This window comes from Pan paniscus, chromosome 17 (assembly GCF_029289425.2).
Source record: "Pan paniscus chromosome 17, NHGRI_mPanPan1-v2.0_pri, whole genome shotgun sequence".
Taxonomy (NCBI): Eukaryota; Metazoa; Chordata; class Mammalia; order Primates; family Hominidae; genus Pan; species Pan paniscus.
In genome coordinates this window covers 22,740,542-22,761,613 of record NC_073266.2, presented here as the reverse complement: position 1 = coordinate 22,761,613, position 21,072 = coordinate 22,740,542, and positions in this window count along the sequence as shown.

Below are 21,072 nucleotides of genomic sequence, written 5' to 3'. Positions count from 1 at the left end.
TCCTGTAATTTTTGATATTTTATTTACAGTATATAAAATGTATTTGGTGTACTTTTAGTTAATATTATATGTACAATATATGAAATATATTTACTGTACTTTTTGATATTTTATGTACAGTATATGAGATATATTTGGTGTCCTTTGATATTTATTGTAAATTATAAAATATATACTTGGTGTAGTTTTTGATATTTTACATAGTGTGTGTCATATATATTCACTGTCCTTTTTGATATTTTATTTACGGTATATAATATATATTTGGTGTGATTTTTGAAATTTTATGTACAGTATATTAAATATAATTACTGTAGTTTTTGATAGTTTACACTATATATAACACATATTTGGTGTACTTTTTGATATTTTATGTACAGTATGTAATATATATTTACTGTAATTTTTGATATTTTATTTACAGTATATAAAATGTATTTGGTGTACTTTTAGTTAATATTATATGTACAATACATGTAATATATTTACTGTACTTTTTGATATTTTACATACAGTATATAAGATATATTTGGTGACCTTCCGATATTTTTTGTAAATTATATAATATATATTTGGTGTAAATTTGGATATTTTACATAGGGTGTGTAATATATATTTACTGTATTTTGGATATTTTATTTACACCATAAAATGTACATTTGGAGTAATTTTTGATATTTTATGTACAGTATATTGAATATAATTACTGTAGTTTTTAATAGTTTATTTACAGTATATATAATACATATTTGGTGTACTTTTTGATATTTTATGTATAGTATGTAATATATATTTCCTGTAATTTTTGATATTTTATTTACAGTATATAAAATGTATTTGGTGTACTTTTAGTTAATATTATATGTACAATATATGAAATATATTTACTGTACTTTTTGATATTTTATGTACAGTATAAGAGATATATTTGGTGTCCTTTGATATTTATTGTAAATTATAAAATATATACTTGGTGTAGTTTTTGATATTTTACATAGTGTGTGTCATATATATTCACTGTCCTTTTTGATATTTTATTTACGGTATATAATATACATTTGGTGTGATATTTGAAATTTTATGTACAGTATATTAAATATAATTAATGTAGTTTTTGATAGTTTACAGTATATATAACACATATTTGGTGCACTTTTTGATATTTTATGTATAGTTTGTAATATATATTTCCTGTAATTTTTGATATTTTATTTACAGTATATAAAATGTATTTGGTGTACTTTTGGTTAATATTATATGTACAATATATGAAATATATTTACTGTACTTTTTGATATTTTATGTACAGTATATGAGATATATTTGGTGTCCTTTGATATTTATTGTAAATTATAAAATATATACTTGGTGTAGTTTTTGAGATTTTACATAGTGTGTGTCATATATATTCACTGTCCTTTTTGATATTTTATTTACGGTATATAATATACATTTGGTGTGATTTTTGAAATTTTATGTACAGTATATTAAATATAATTACTGTAGTTTTTGATAGTTTACAGTATATATAACACATATTTGGTGTACTTTTTGATATTTTATGTACAGTATGTAATATATATTTACTGTAATTTTTGATATTTTATTTACAGTATATAAAATGTATTTGGTGTACTTTTAGTTAATATTATATGTACAATATATGTAATATATTTACTGTACTTTTTGATATTTTACATACAGTATATAAGATATATTTGGTGACCTTCCGATATTTTTTGTAAATTATATAATATATATTTGGTGTAAATTTGGATAATTTACACAGGGTGTGTAATATATATTTACTGTATTTTGGATATTTTATTTACACCATATAAAGTACATTTGGAGTAAATTTTGATATTTTATGTTCAGTATATTGAATATAATTACTGTAGTTTTTAATAGTTTATTTACAGTATATATAACACATATTTGGTGTACTTTTTGATATTTTATGTACGGTATGTAATATATATTTAGTGTACTTTTTGATATTTTATTTACAGTATATAAAATGTATTTGGTGTACTTTTAGTTAATATTATATGTACAATATATGAAATATATTTACTGTACTTTTTGATATTTTATGTACAGTATATGAGATATATTTGGTGTCCTTTGATATTTATTGTAAATTATAAAATATATACTTGGTGTAGTTTTTGATATTTTACATAGTGTGTGTCATGTATATTCACTGTCCTATTTGTTATTTTATTTACGGTATATAATATACATTTGGTGTGATTTTTGAAATTTTATGTACAGTATATTAAATATAATTACTGTAGTTTTTGATAGCTTACAGGATATATAACACATATATGGTGTACTTTTTGATATTTTATGTACAGTATATAATATATATTTACTGTAATTTTTGATATTTATTTACAGTATATAAAATGTATTTGGTGTACTTTTAGTTAATATTATATGTACAATATATGTAATATATTTACTGTACTTTTTGATATTTTACATACAGTATATAAGATATATTTGGTGACCTTCCGATATTTTTTGTAAATTATATAATATATATTTGGTGTAAATTTGGATATTTTACATAGGGTGTGTAATATATATTTACTGTATTTTGGATATTTTATTTACACCATATAATGTACATTTGGAGTAATTTTTGATATTTTATGTACAGTATATTGAATATAATTACTGTAGTGTTTAATAGTTTATTTACAGTATATATAACACATATTTGGTGTACTTTTTGATATTTTATGTATAGTATGTAATATATATTTACTGTAATTTTTCATATTTTATTTACAGTATATAAAATGTATTTGGTGTACTTTTAGTTAATATTATATGTACAATATATGAAATATATTTACTGTACTTTTTGATATTTTATGTAGACTATATGAGATATATTTGGTGTCCTTTGATATTTATTGTAAATTATAAAATATATACTTGGTGTAGTTTTTGATATTTTACATAGTGTGTGTCATATATATTCACTGTCCTTTTTGGTATTTTATTTACGGTATATAATATACATTTGGTGTGATTTTTGAAATTTTATGTACAGTATATTAGATATAATTACTGTAGTTTTTGATAGTTTACGGTATATATAACACATATTTGGTGTACTTTTTGATATTTTATGTACAGTATGTAATATATATTTACTGTAATTTTGATATTTTATTTACAGTATATAAAATGTATTTGGTGTACTTTTAGTTAATATTATATGTACAATATATGTAATATATTTACTGTACTTTTGGATATTTTACATACAGTATATAAGATATATTTGGTGACCTTCCGATATTTTTTGTAAATTATATAATATATATTTGGTGTAAATTTGGATATTTTACATAGGGTGTGTAATATATATTTACTGTATTTTGGATATTTTATTTACACCATATAATGTACATTTGGAGTAATTTTTGATATTTTATGTACAGTATATTGAATATAATTACTGTGGTTTTTAATAGTTTATTTACAGTATATATAACACATATTTGGTGTACTTTTTGATATTTTATGTATAGTATGTAATATATATTTACTGTAATTTTTGATATTTTATTTACAGTATATAAAATGTATTTGGTGTACTTTTAGTTAATATTATATGTACAATATATGAAATATATTTACTGTACTTTTTGATATTTTATGTACAGTATATGAGATATATTTGGTGTCCTTTGATATTTATTGTAAATTATAAAATATATACTTGGTGTAGTTTTTGATATTTTACATAGTGTGTGTCATAATTATTCACTGTCCTTTTTGATATTTTATTTACGGTATATAATATACATTTGGTGTGATTTTTGAAATTTTATGTACAGTATATTAAATATAATTACTGTAGTTTTTGATAGTTTACAGTATATATAACACATATTTGGTGTACTTTTTGATATTTTATGTACAGTATGTAATATATATTTACTGTAATTTTTGATATTTTATTTACAGTATATAAAATGTATTTGGTGTACTTTTAGTTAATATTATATGTACAATATATGTAATATATTTACTGTACTTTTTGATATTTTACATACAGTATATAAGATATATTTGGTGACCTTCCGATATTTTTTGTAAATTATATAATATATATTTGGTGTAAATTTGGATATTTTACATAGGGTGTGTAATATATATTTACTGTATTTTGGATATTTTATTTACACCATATAATGTACATTTGGAGTAATTTTTGATATTTTATGTACAGTATATTGAATATAATTACTGTGGTTTTTAATAGTTTATTTACAGTATATATAACACATATTTGGTGTACTTTTTGATATTTTATGTATAGTATGTAATATATATTTCCTGTAATTTTTGATATTTTATTTACAGTATATAAAATGTATTTGGTGTACTTTTAGTTAATATTATATGTACAATATATGAAATATATTTACTGTACTTTTTGATATTTTATGTACAGTATATGAGATATATTTGGTGTCCTTTGATATTTATTGTAAATTATAAAATATATACTTGGTGTAGTTTTTGATATTTTACATAGTGTGTGTCATATATATTCACTGTCCTTTTTGATATTTTATTTACGGTATATAATATATATTTGGTGTGATTTTTGAAATTTTATGTACAGTATATTAAATATAATTACTGTAGTTTTTGATAGTTTACACTATATATAACACATATTTGGTGTACTTTTTGATATTTTATGTACAGTATGTAATATATATTTACTGTAATTTTTGATATTTTATTTACAGTATATAAAATGTATTTGGTGTACTTTTAGTTAATATTATATGTACAATACATGTAATATATTTACTGTACTTTTTGATATTTTACATACAGTATATAAGATATATTTGGTGACCTTCCGATATTTTTTGTAAATTATATAATATATATTTGGTGTAAATTTGGATATTTTACATAGGGTGTGTAATATATATTTACTGTATTTTGGATATTTTATTTACACCATAAAATGTACATTTGGAGTAATTTTTGATATTTTATGTACAGTATATTGAATATAATTACTGTAGTTTTTAATAGTTTATTTACAGTATATATAATACATATTTGGTGTACTTTTTGATATTTTATGTATAGTATGTAATATATATTTCCTGTAATTTTTGATATTTTATTTACAGTATATAAAATGTATTTGGTGTACTTTTAGTTAATATTATATGTACAATATATGAAATATATTTACTGTACTTTTTGATATTTTATGTACAGTATAAGAGATATATTTGGTGTCCTTTGATATTTATTGTAAATTATAAAATATATACTTGGTGTAGTTTTTGATATTTTACATAGTGTGTGTCATATATATTCACTGTCCTTTTTGATATTTTATTTACGGTATATAATATACATTTGGTGTGATATTTGAAATTTTATGTACAGTATATTAAATATAATTAATGTAGTTTTTGATAGTTTACAGTATATATAACACATATTTGGTGCACTTTTTGATATTTTATGTATAGTTTGTAATATATATTTCCTGTAATTTTTGATATTTTATTTACAGTATATAAAATGTATTTGGTGTACTTTTGGTTAATATTATATGTACAATATATGAAATATATTTACTGTACTTTTTGATATTTTATGTACAGTATATGAGATATATTTGGTGTCCTTTGATATTTATTGTAAATTATAAAATATATACTTGGTGTAGTTTTTGAGATTTTACATAGTGTGTGTCATATATATTCACTGTCCTTTTTGATATTTTATTTACGGTATATAATATACATTTGGTGTGATTTTTGAAATTTTATGTACAGTATATTAAATATAATTACTGTAGTTTTTGATAGTTTACAGTATATATAACACATATTTGGTGTACTTTTTGATATTTTATGTACAGTATGTAATATATATTTACTGTAATTTTTGATATTTTATTTACAGTATATAAAATGTATTTGGTGTACTTTTAGTTAATATTATATGTACAATATATGTAATATATTTACTGTACTTTTTGATATTTTACATACAGTATATAAGATATATTTGGTGACCTTCCGATATTTTTTGTAAATTATATAATATATATTTGGTGTAAATTTGGATAATTTACACAGGGTGTGTAATATATATTTACTGTATTTTGGATATTTTATTTACACCATATAAAGTACATTTGGAGTAAATTTTGATATTTTATGTTCAGTATATTGAATATAATTACTGTAGTTTTTAATAGTTTATTTACAGTATATATAACACATATTTGGTGTACTTTTTGATATTTTATGTACGGTATGTAATATATATTTAGTGTACTTTTTGATATTTTATTTACAGTATATAAAATGTATTTGGTGTACTTTTAGTTAATATTATATGTACAATATATGAAATATATTTACTGTACTTTTTGATATTTTATGTACAGTATATGAGATATATTTGGTGTCCTTTGATATTTATTGTAAATTATAAAATATATACTTGGTGTAGTTTTTGATATTTTACATAGTGTGTGTCATGTATATTCACTGTCCTATTTGTTATTTTATTTACGGTATATAATATACATTTGGTGTGATTTTTGAAATTTTATGTACAGTATATTAAATATAATTACTGTAGTTTTTGATAGCTTACAGGATATATAACACATATATGGTGTACTTTTTGATATTTTATGTACAGTATATAATATATATTTACTGTAATTTTTGATATTTATTTACAGTATATAAAATGTATTTGGTGTACTTTTAGTTAATATTATATGTACAATATATGTAATATATTTACTGTACTTTTTGATATTTTACATACAGTATATAAGATATATTTGGTGACCTTCCGATATTTTTTGTAAATTATATAATATATATTTGGTGTAAATTTGGATATTTTACATAGGGTGTGTAATATATATTTACTGTATTTTGGATATTTTATTTACACCATATAATGTACATTTGGAGTAATTTTTGATATTTTATGTACAGTATATTGAATATAATTACTGTAGTGTTTAATAGTTTATTTACAGTATATATAACACATATTTGGTGTACTTTTTGATATTTTATGTATAGTATGTAATATATATTTACTGTAATTTTTGATATTTTATTTACAGTATATAAAATGTATTTGGTGTACTTTTAGTTAATATTATATGTACAATATATGAAATATATTTACTGTACTTTTTGATATTTTATGTAGACTATATGAGATATATTTGGTGTCCTTTGATATTTATTGTAAATTATAAAATATATACTTGGTGTAGTTTTTGATATTTTACATAGTGTGTGTCATATATATTCACTGTCCTTTTTGGTATTTTATTTACGGTATATAATATACATTTGGTGTGATTTTTGAAATTTTATGTACAGTATATTAGATATAATTACTGTAGTTTTTGATAGTTTACGGTATATATAACACATATTTGGTGTACTTTTTGATATTTTATGTACAGTATGTAATATATATTTACTGTAATTTTGATATTTTATTTACAGTATATAAAATGTATTTGGTGTACTTTTAGTTAATATTATATGTACAATATATGTAATATATTTACTGTACTTTTGGATATTTTACATACAGTATATAAGATATATTTGGTGACCTTCCGATATTTTTTGTAAATTATATAATATATATTTGGTGTAAATTTGGATATTTTACATAGGGTGTGTAATATATATTTACTGTATTTTGGATATTTTATTTACACCATATAATGTACATTTGGAGTAATTTTTGATATTTTATGTACAGTATATTGAATATAATTACTGTGGTTTTTAATAGTTTATTTACAGTATATATAACACATATTTGGTGTACTTTTTGATATTTTATGTATAGTATGTAATATATATTTACTGTAATTTTTGATATTTTATTTACAGTATATAAAATGTATTTGGTGTACTTTTAGTTAATATTATATGTACAATATATGAAATATATTTACTGTACTTTTTGATATTTTATGTACAGTATATGAGATATATTTGGTGTCCTTTGATATTTATTGTAAATTATAAAATATATACTTGGTGTAGTTTTTGATATTTTACATAGTGTGTGTCATAATTATTCACTGTCCTTTTTGATATTTTATTTACGGTATATAATATACATTTGGTGTGATTTTTGAAATTTTATGTACAGTATATTAAATATAATTACTGTAGTTTTTGATAGTTTACAGTATATATAACACATATTTGGTGTACTTTTTGATATTTTATGTACAGTATGTAATATATATTTACTGTAATTTTTGATATTTTATTTACAGTATATAAAATGTATTTGGTGTACTTTTAGTTAATATTATATGTACAATATATGTAATATATTTACTGTACTTTTTGATATTTTACATACAGTATATAAGATATATTTGGTGACCTTCCGATATTTTTTGTAAATTATATAATATATATTTGGTGTAAATTTGGATATTTTACATAGGGTGTGTAATATATATTTACTGTATTTTGGATATTTTATTTACACCATAAAATGTACATTTGGAGTAATTTTTGATATTTTATGTACAGTATATTGAATATAATTACTGTAGTTTTTAATAGTTTATTTACAGTATATATAACACATATTTGGTGTACTTTTTGATATTTTATGTATAGTATGTAATATATATTTCCTGTAATTTTTGATATTTTATTTACAGTATATAAAATGTATTTGGTGTACTTTTAGTTAATATTATATGTACAATATATGAAATATATTTACTGTACTTTTTGATATTTTATGTACAGTATATGAGATATATTTGGTGTCCTTTGATATTTATTGTAAATTATAAAATATATACTTGGTGTAGTTTTTGATATTTTACATAGTGTGTGTCATATATATTCACTGTCCTTTTTGATATTATATTTACGGTATATAATATACATTTGGTGTGATTTTTGAAATTTTATGTACAGTATATTAAATATAATTACTGTAGTTTTTGATAGTTTACAGTATATATAACACATATTTGGTGTACTTTTTGATATTTTATGTACAGTATGTAATATATATTTACTGTAATTTTTGATATTTTATTTACAGTATATAAAATGTATTTGGTGTACTTTTAGTTAATATTATATGTACAATATATGTAATATATTTACTGTACTTTTTGATATTTTACATACAGTATATAAGATATATTTGGTGACCTTCCGATATTTTTTGTAAATTATATAATATATATTTGGTGTAAATTTGGATATTTTACATAGGGTGTGTAATATATATTTACTGTATTTTGGATATTTTATTTACACCATATAATGTACATTTGGAGTAATTTTTGATATTTTATGTACAGTATATTGAATATAATTACTGTAGTTTTTAATAGTTTATTTACAGTATATATAACACATATTTGGTGTACTTTTTGATATTTTATGTATAGTATGTAATATATATTTACTGTAATTTTTGATATTTTATTTACAGTATATAAAATGTATTTGGTGTACTTTTAGTTAATATTATATGTACAATATATGAAATATATTTACTGTACTTTTTGATATTTTATGTACAGTATATGAGATATATTTGGTGTCGTTTGATATTTATTGTAAATTATAAAATATATACTTGGTGTAGTTTTTGAAATTTTACATAGTGTGTGTCATATATATTCACTGTTCTTTTTGGTATTTTATTTACGGTATATAATATACATTTGGTGTGATTTTTGAAATTTTATGTACAGTATATTAAATATAATTACTGTAGTTTTTGATAGTTTACGGTATATATAACACATATTTGGTGTACTTTTTGATATTTTATGTACAGTATGTAATATATATTTACTGTAATTTTGATATTTTATTTACAGTATATAAAATATATTTGGTGTACTTTTAGTTAATATTATATGTACAATATATGTAATATATTTACTGTACTTTTTGATATTTTACATAAAGTATATAAGATATATTTGGTGACCTTCCGATATTTTTTGTAAATTATATAATATATATTTGGTGTAAATTTGGATATTTTACATAGGGTGTGTAATATATATTTACTGTATTTTGGATATTTTATTTACACCATATAATGTACATTTGGAGTAATTTTTGATATTTTATGTACAGTATATTGAATATAATTACTGTGGTTTTTAATAGTTTATTTACAGTATATATAACACATATTTGGTGTACATTTTGATATTTTATGTATAGTATGTAATATATATTTACTGTAATTTTTGATATTTTATTTACAGTATATAAAATGTATTTGGTGTACTTTTAGTTAATATTATATGTACAATATATGTAATATATTTACTGTACTTTTTGATATTTTACATACAGTATATAAGATATATTTGGTGACCTTCTGATATTTTTTGTAAATTATATAATATATATTTGGTGTAAATTTGGATATTTTACATAGGGTGTGTAATATATATTTACTGTATTTTGGATATTTTATTTACACCATATAATGTACATTTGGAGTAATTTTTGATATTTTATGTACAGTATATTGAATATAATTACTGTGGTTTTTAATAGTTTATTTACAGTATATATAACACATATTTGGTGTACTTTTTGATATTTTATGTATAGTATGTAATATATATTTACTGTACCTTTTGATATTTTATTTACAGTATATAAAATGTATTTGGTGTACTTTTAGTTAATATTATATGTACAATATATGAAATATATTTACTGTACTTTTTGATATTTTATGTACAGTATATGAGATATATTTGGTGTCCTTTGATATTTATTGTAAATTATAAAATATATACTTGGTGTAGTTTTTGATATTTTACATAGTGTGTGTCATATATATTCACTGTCCTTTTTGATATTTTATTTACGGTATATAATATACATTTTGTGTGATTTTTGAAATTTTATGTACAGTATATTAAATATAATTACTGTAGTCTTTGATAGTTTACAGGATATATAACACATATATGGTGTACTTTTTGATATTTTATGTACAGTATAATATATATTTACTGTAATTTTTGATATTTATTTACAGTATATAAAATGTATTTGGTGTACTTTTAGTTAATATTATATGTACAATATCTGTAATATATTTACTGTACTTTTTGATATTTTACATACAGTATATAAGATATATTTGGTGACCTTCCGATATTTTTTGTAAATTATATAATATATATTTGGTGTAAATTTGGATATTTTACATAGGGTGTGTAATATATATTTACTGTATTTTGGATATTTTATTTACACCATATAATGTACATTTGGAGTAATTTTTGATATTTTATGTACAGTATATTGAATATAATTACTGTGGTTTTTAATAGTTTATTTACAGTATATATAACACATATTTGGTGTACTTTTTGATATTTTATGTATAGTATGTAATATATATTTACTGTAATTTTTGATATTTATTTACAGTATATAAAATGTATTTGGTGTACTTTTAGTTAATATTATATGTACAATATATGTAATATATTTACTGTACTTTTTGATATTTTACATACAGTATATAAGATATATTTGGTGACCTTCCGATATTTTTTGTAAATTATATAATATATATTTGGTGTAAATTTGCATATTTTACATAGGGTGTGTAATATGTATTTACTGTATTTTGGATATTTTATTTACACCATATAATGTACATTTGGAGTAATTTTTGATATTTTATGTACAGTATATTGAATATAATTACTGTAGTTTTTAATAGTTTATTTACAGTATATATAACACATATTTGGTGTACTTTTTGATATTTTATGTATAGTATGTAATATATATTTACTGTAATTTTTGATATTTTATTTACAGTATATAAAATGTATTTGGTGTACTTTTAGTTAATATTATATGTACAATATATGAAATATATTTACTGTACTTTTTGATATTTTATGTACAGTATATGAGATATATTTGGTGTCGTTTGATATTTATTGTAAATTATAAAATATATACTTGGTGTAGTTTTTGATATTTTACATAGTGTGTGTCATATATATTCACTGTCCTTTTTGATATTTTATTTACGGTATATAATATACATTTGGTGTGATTTTTGAAATTTTATGTACAGTATATTAAATATAATTACTGTAGTTTTTGATAGTTTATGGTATATATAACACATATTTGGTGTACTTTTTGATATTTTATGTACAGTATGTAATATATATTTACTGTAATTTTTGATATTTATTTACAGTATATAAAATGTATTTGGTGTACTTTTAGTTAATATTATATGTACAATATATGTAATATATTTACTGTACTTTTTGATATTTTACATACAGTATATAAGATATATTTGGTGACCTTCTGATATTTTTTGTAAATTATATAATATATATTTGGTGTAAATTTGGATAATTTACATAGGGTGTGTAATATATATTTACTGTATTTTGGATATTTTATTGACACCATATAATGTACATTTGGAGTAATTTTTGATATTTTATGTTCAGTATATTGAATATAATTACTGTAGTTTTTAGTTTATTTACAGTATATATAACACATATTTGGTGTACTTTTTGATATTTTATGTACAGTATGTAATATATATTTACTGTACTTTTTGATATTTTATTTACAGTATATAAAATGTATTTGGTGTACTTTTAGTTAATATTATATGTACAATATATGAAATATATTTACTGTACTTTTTGATATTTAATGTACAGTATATGAGATATATTTGGTGTCCTTTGATATTTATTGTAAATTATAAAATATATACTTGGTGTAGTTTTTGATATTTTACATAGTGTGTGTCATATATATTCACTGTCCTTTTTGATATTTTATTTACGGTATATAATATACATTTGGTGTGATTTTTGAAATTTTATGTACAGTATATTAAATATAATTACTGTAGTTTTTGATAGTTTACAGGATATATAACACATATATGGTGTACTTTTTGATATTTTATGTACAGTATGTAATATATATTTACTGTAATTTTTGATATTTATTTACAGTATATAAAATGTATTTGGTGTACTTTTAGTTAATATTATATGTACAATATATGTAATATATTTACTGTACTTTTTGATATTTTACATACAGTATATAAGATATATTTGGTGACCTTCCGATATTTTTTGTAAATTATATAATATATATTTGGTGTAAATTTGCATATTTTACATAGGGTGTGTAATATATATTTACTGTATTTTGGATATTTTATTTACACCATATAATGTACATTTGGAGTAATTTTTGATATTTTATGTACAGTATATTGAATATAATTACTGTAGTTTTTAATAGTTTATTTACAGTATATATAACACATATTTGGTGTACTTTTTGATATTTTATGTATAGTATGTAATATATATTTACTGTAATTTTTGATATTTTATTTACAGTATATAAAATGTATTTGGTGTACTTTTAGTTAATATTATATGTACAATATATGAAATATATTTACTGTACTTTTTGATATTTTATGTACAGTATATTAGATATATTTGGTGTCGTTTGATATTTATTGTAAATTATAAAATATATACTTGGTGTAGTTTTTGATATTTTACATAGTGTGTGTCATATATATTCACTGTCCTTTTTGATATTTTATTTACGGTATATAATATACATTTGGTGTGATTTTTGAAATTTTATGTACAGTATATTAAATATAATTACTGTAGTTTTTGATAGTTTACGGTATATATAACACATATTTGGTGTACTTTTTGATATTTTATGTACAGTATGTAATATATATTTACTGTAATTTTTGATATTTTATTTACAGTATATAAAATGTATTTGGTGTACTTTTAGTTAATATTATATGTACAATATATGTAATATATTTACTGTACTTTTTGATATTTTACATACAGTATATAAGATATATTTGGTGACCTTCCGATATTTTTTGTAAATTATATAATATATATTTGGTGTAAATTTGGATATTTTACATAGGGTGTGTAATATATATTTACTGTATTTTGGATATTTTATTTACACCATATAATGTACATTTGGAGTAATTTTTGATATTTTATGTACAGTATATTGAATATAATTACTGTGGTTTTTAATAGTTTATTTACAGTATATATAACACATATTTGGTGTACTTTTTGATATTTTATGTATAGTATGTAATATATATTTACTGTACCTTTTGATATTTTATTTACAGTATATAAAATGAATTGGTGTACTTTTAGTTAATATTATATGTACAATATATGAAATATATTTACTGTACTTTTTGATATTTTATGTACAGTATATGAGATATATTTGGTGTCCTTTGATATTTATTGTAAATTATAAAATATATACTTGGTGTAGTTTTTGATATTTTACATAGTGTGTGTCATATATATTCACTGTCCTTTTTGATATTTTATTTACGGTATATAATATACATTTGGTGTGATTTTTGAAATTTTATGTACAGTATATTAAATATAATTACTGTAGTTTTTGAGAGTTTACAGGATATATAACACATATATGGTGTACTTTTGATATTTTATGTACAGTATGTAATATATATTTACTGTAATTTTTGATATTTATTTACAGTATATAAAATGTATTTGGTGTACTTTTAGTTAATATTATATGTACAATATATGTAATATATTTACTGTACTTTTTGATATTTTACATACAGTATATAAGATATATTTGGTGACCTTCCGATATTTTTTGTAAATTATATAATATATATTTGGTGTAAATTTGGATATTTTACATAGGGTGTGTAATATGTATTTACTGTATTTTGGATATTTTATTTACACCATATAATGTACATTTGGAGTAATTTTTGATATTTTATGTACAGTATATTGAATATAATTACTGTAGTTTTTAATAGTTTATTTACAGTATATATAACACATATTTGGTGTACTTTTTGATATTTTATGTATAGTATGTAATATATATTTACTGTAATTTTTGATATTTTATTTACAGTATATAAAATGTATTTGGTGTACTTTTAGTTAATATTATATGTACAATATATGAAATATATTTACTGTACTTTTTGATATTTTATGTACAGTATATGAGATATATTTGGTGTCGTTTGATATTTATTGTAAATTATAAAATATATACTTGGTGTAGTTTTTGATATTTTACATAGTGTGTGTCATATATATTCACTGTCCTTTTTGATATTTTATTTACGGTATATAATATACATTTGGTGTGATTTTTGAAATTTTATGTACAGTATATTAAATATAATTACTGTAGTTTTTGATAGTTTACCGTATATATAACACATATTTGGTGTACTTTTTGATATTTTATGTACAGTATGTAATATATATTTACTGTAATTTTTGATATTTTATTTACAGTATATAAAATGTATTTGGTGTACTTTTAGTTAATATTATATGTACAATATATGTAATATATTTACTGTACTTTTTGATATTTTACATACAGTATATAAGATATATTTGGTGACCTTCCGATATTTTTTGTAAATTATATAATATATATTTGGTGTAAATTTGGATATTTTACATAGGGTGTGTAATATATATTTACTGTATTTTGGATATTTTATTTACACCATATAATGTACATTTGGAGTAATTTTTGATATTTTATGTACAGTATATTGAATATAATTACTGTGGTTTTTAATAGTTTATTTACAGTATATATAACACATATTTGGTGTACTTTTTGATATTTTATGTATAGTATGTAATATATATTTACTGTACCTTTTGATATTTTATTTACAGTATATAAAATGTATTTGGTGTACTTTTAGTTAATATTATATGTACAATATATGAAATATATTTACTGTACTTTTTGATATTTTATGTACAGTATATGAGATATATTTGGTGTCCTTTGATATTTATTGTAAATTATAAAATATATACTTGGTGTAGTTTTTGATATTTTACATAGTGTGTGTCATATATATTCACTGTCCTTTTTGATATTTTATTTACGGTATATAATATACATTTTGTGTGATTTTTGAAATTTTATGTACAGTATATTAAATATAATTACTGTAGTCTTTGATAGTTTACAGGATATATAACACATATATGGTGTACTTTTTGATATTTTATGTACAGTATAATATATATTTACTGTAATTTTTGATATTTATTTACAGTATATAAAATGTATTTGGTGTACTTTTAGTTAATATTATATGTACAATATCTGTAATATATTTACTGTACTTTTTGATATTTTACATACAGTATATAAGATATATTTGGTGACCTTCCGATATTTTTTGTAAATTATATAATATATATTTGGTGTAAATTTGGATATTTTACATAGGGTGTGTAATATATATTTACTGTATTTTGGATATTTTATTTACACCATATAATGTACATTTGGAGTAATTTTTGATATTTTATGTACAGTATATTGAATATAATTACTGTGGTTTTTAATAGTTTATTTACAGTATATATAACACATATTTGGTGTACTTTTTGATATTTTATGTATAGTATGTAATATATATTTACTGTAATTTTTGATATTTATTTACAGTATATAAAATGTATTTGGTGTACTTTTAGTTAATATTATATGTACAATATATGTAATATATTTACTGTACTTTTTGATATTTTACATACAGTATATAAGATATATTTGGTGACCTTCCGATATTTTTTGTAAATTATATAATATATATTTGGTGTAAATTTGCATATTTTACATAGGGTGTGTAATATGTATTTACTGTATTTTGGATATTTTATTTACACCATATAATGTACATTTGGAGTAATTTTTGATATTTTATGTACAGTATATTGAATATAATTACTGTAGTTTTTAATAGTTTATTTACAGTATATATAACACATATTTGGTGTACTTTTTGATATTTTATGTATAGTATGTAATATATATTTACTGTAATTTTTGATATTTATTTACAGTATATAAAATGTATTTGGTGTACTTTTAGTTAATATTATATGTACAATATATGTAATATATTTACTGTACTTTTTGATATTTTACATACAGTATATAAGATATATTTGGTGACCTTCCGATATTTTTTGTAAATTATATAATATATATTTGGTGTAAATTTGCATATTTTACATAGGGTGTGTAATATGTATTTACTGTATTTTGGATATTTTATTTACACCATATAATGTACATTTGGAGTAATTTTTGATATTTTATGTACAGTATATTGAATATAATTACTGTAGTTTTTAATAGTTTATTTACAGTATATATAACACATATTTGGTGTACTTTTTGATATTTTATGTATAGTATGTAATATATATTTACTGTAATTTTTGATATTTTATTTACAGTATATAAAATGTATTTGGTGTACTTTTAGTTAATATTATATGTACAATATATGAAATATATTTACTGTACTTTTTGATATTTTATGTACAGTATATGAGATATATTTGGTGTCGTTTGATATTTATTGTAAATTATAAAATATATACTTGGTGTAGTTTTTGATATTTTACATAGTGTGTGTCATATATATTCACTGTCCTTTTTGATATTTTATTTACGGTATATAATATACATTTGGTGTGATTTTTGAAATTTTATGTACAGTATATTAAATATAATTACTGTAGTTTTTGATAGTTTATGGTATATATAACACATATTTGGTGTACTTTTTGATATTTTATGTACAGTATGTAATATATATTTACTGTAATTTTTGATATTTTATTTACAGTATATAAAATGTATTTGGTGTACTTTTAGTTAATATTATATGTACAATATATGTAATATATTTACTGTACTTTTTGATATTTTACATACAGTATATAAGATATATTTGGTGACCTTCCGATATTTTTTGTAAATTATATAATATATATTTGGTGTAAATTTGGATATTTTACATAGGGTGTGTAATATATATTTACTGTATTTTGGATATTTTATTTACACCATATAATGTACATTTGGAGTAATTTTTGATATTTTATGTACAGTATATTGAATATAATTACTGTGGTTTTTAATAGTTTATTTACAGTATATATAACACATATTTGGTGTACTTTTTGATATTTTATGTATAGTATGTAATATATATTTACTGTACCTTTTGATATTTTATTTACAGTATATAAAATGTATTTGGTGTACTTTTAGTTAATATTATATGTACAATATATGAAATATATTTACTGTACTTTTTGATATTTTATGTACAGTATATGAGATATATTTGGTGTCCTTTGATATTTATTGTAAATTATAAAATATATACTTGGTGTAGTTTTTGATATTTTACATAGTGTGTGTCATATATATTCACTGTCCTTTTTGATATTTTATTTACGGTATATAATATACATTTTGTGTGATTTTTGAAATTTTATGTACAGTATATTAAATATAATTACTGTAGTCTTTGATAGTTTACAGGATATATAACACATATATGGTGTACTTTTTGATATTTTATGTACAGTATAATATATATTTACTGTAATTTTTGATATTTATTTACAGTATATAAAATGTATTTGGTGTACTTTTAGTTAATATTATATGTACAATATCTGTAATATATTTACTGTACTTTTTGATATTTTACATACAGTATATAAGATATATTTGGTGACCTTCCGATATTTTTTGTAAATTATATAATATATATTTGGTGTAAATTTGGATATTTTACATAGGGTGTGTAATATATATTTACTGTATTTTGGATATTTTATTTACACCATATAATGTACATTTGGAGTAATTTTTGATATTTTATGTACAGTATATTGAATATAATTACTGTGGTTTTTAATAGTTTATTTACAGTATATATAACACATATTTGGTGTACTTTTTGATATTTTATGTATAGTATGTAATATATATTTACTGTAATTTTTGATATTTATTTACAGTATATAAAATGTATTTGGTGTACTTTTAGTTAATATTATATGTACAATATATGTAATATATTTACTGTACTTTTTGATATTTTACATACAGTATATAAGATATATTTGGTGACCTTCCGATATTTTTTGTAAATTATATAATATATATTTGGTGTAAATTTGCATATTTTACATAGGGTGTGTAATATGTATTTACTGTATTTTGGATATTTTATTTACACCATATAATGTACATTTGGAGTAATTTTTGATATTTTATGTACAGTATATTGAATATAATTACTGTAGTTTTTAATAGTTTATTTACAGTATATATAACACATATTTGGTGTACTTTTTGATATTTTATGTATAGTATGTAATATATATTTACTGTAATTTTTGATATTTTATTTACAGTATATAAAATGTATTTGGTGTACTTTTAGTTAATATTATATGTACAATATATGAAATATATTTACTGTACTTTTTGATATTTTATGTACAGTATATGAGATATATTTGGTGTCGTTTGATATTTATTGTAAATTATAAAATATATACTTGGTGTAGTTTTTGATATTTTACATAGTGTGTGTCATATATATTCACTGTCCTTTTTGATATTTTATTTACGGTATATAATATACATTTGGTGTGATTTTTGAAATTTTATGTACAGTATATTAAATATAATTACTGTAGTTTTTGATAGTTTATGGTATATATAACACATATTTGGTGTACTTTTTGATATTTTATGTACAGTATGTAATATATATTTACTGTAATTTTTGATATTTATTTACAGTATATAAAATGTATTTGGTGTACTTTTAGTTAATATTATATGTACAATATATGTAATATATTTACTGTACTTTTTGATATTTTACATACAGTATATAAGATATATTTGGTGACCTTCTGATATTTTTTGTAAATTATATAATATATATTTGGTGTAAATTTGGATAATTTACATAGGGTGTGTAATATATATTTACTGTATTTTGGATATTTTATTGACACCATATAATGTACATTTGGAGTAATTTTTGATATTTTATGTTCAGTATATTGAATATAATTACTGTAGTTTTTAGTTTATTTACAGTATATATAACACATATTTGGTGTACTTTTTGATATTTTATGTACAGTATGTAATATATATTTACTGTACTTTTTGATATTTTATTTACAGTATATAAAATGTATTTGGTGTACTTTTAGTTAATATTATATGTACAATATATGAAATATATTTACTGTACTTTTTGATATTTAATGTACAGTATATGAGATATATTTGGTGTCCTTTGATATTTATTGTAAATTATAAAATATATACTTGGTGTAGTTTTTGATATTTTACATAGTGTGTGTCATATATATTCACTGTCCTTTTTGATATTTTATTTACGGTATATAATATACATTTTGTGTGATTTTTGAAATTTTATGTACAGTATATTAAATATAATTACTGTAGTCTTTGATAGTTTACAGGATATATAACACATATATGGTGTACTTTTTGATATTTTATGTACAGTATAATATATATTTACTGTAATTTTTGATATTTATTTACAGTATATAAAATGTATTTGGTGTACTTTTAGTTAATATTATATGTACAATATCTGTAATATATTTACTGTACTTTTTGATATTTTACATACAGTATATAAGATATATTTGGTGACCTTCCGATATTTTTTGTAAATTATATAATATATATTTGGTGTAAATTTGGATATTTTACATAGGGTGTGTAATATATATTTACTGTATTTTGGATATTTTATTTACACCATATAATGTACATTTGGAGTAATTTTTGATATTTTATGTACAGTATATTGAATATAATTACTGTGGTTTTTAATAGTTTATTTACAGTATATATAACACATATTTGGTGTACTTTTTGATATTTTATGTATAGTATGTAATATATATTTACTGTAATTTTTGATATTTATTTACAGTATATAAAATGTATTTGGTGTACTTTTAGT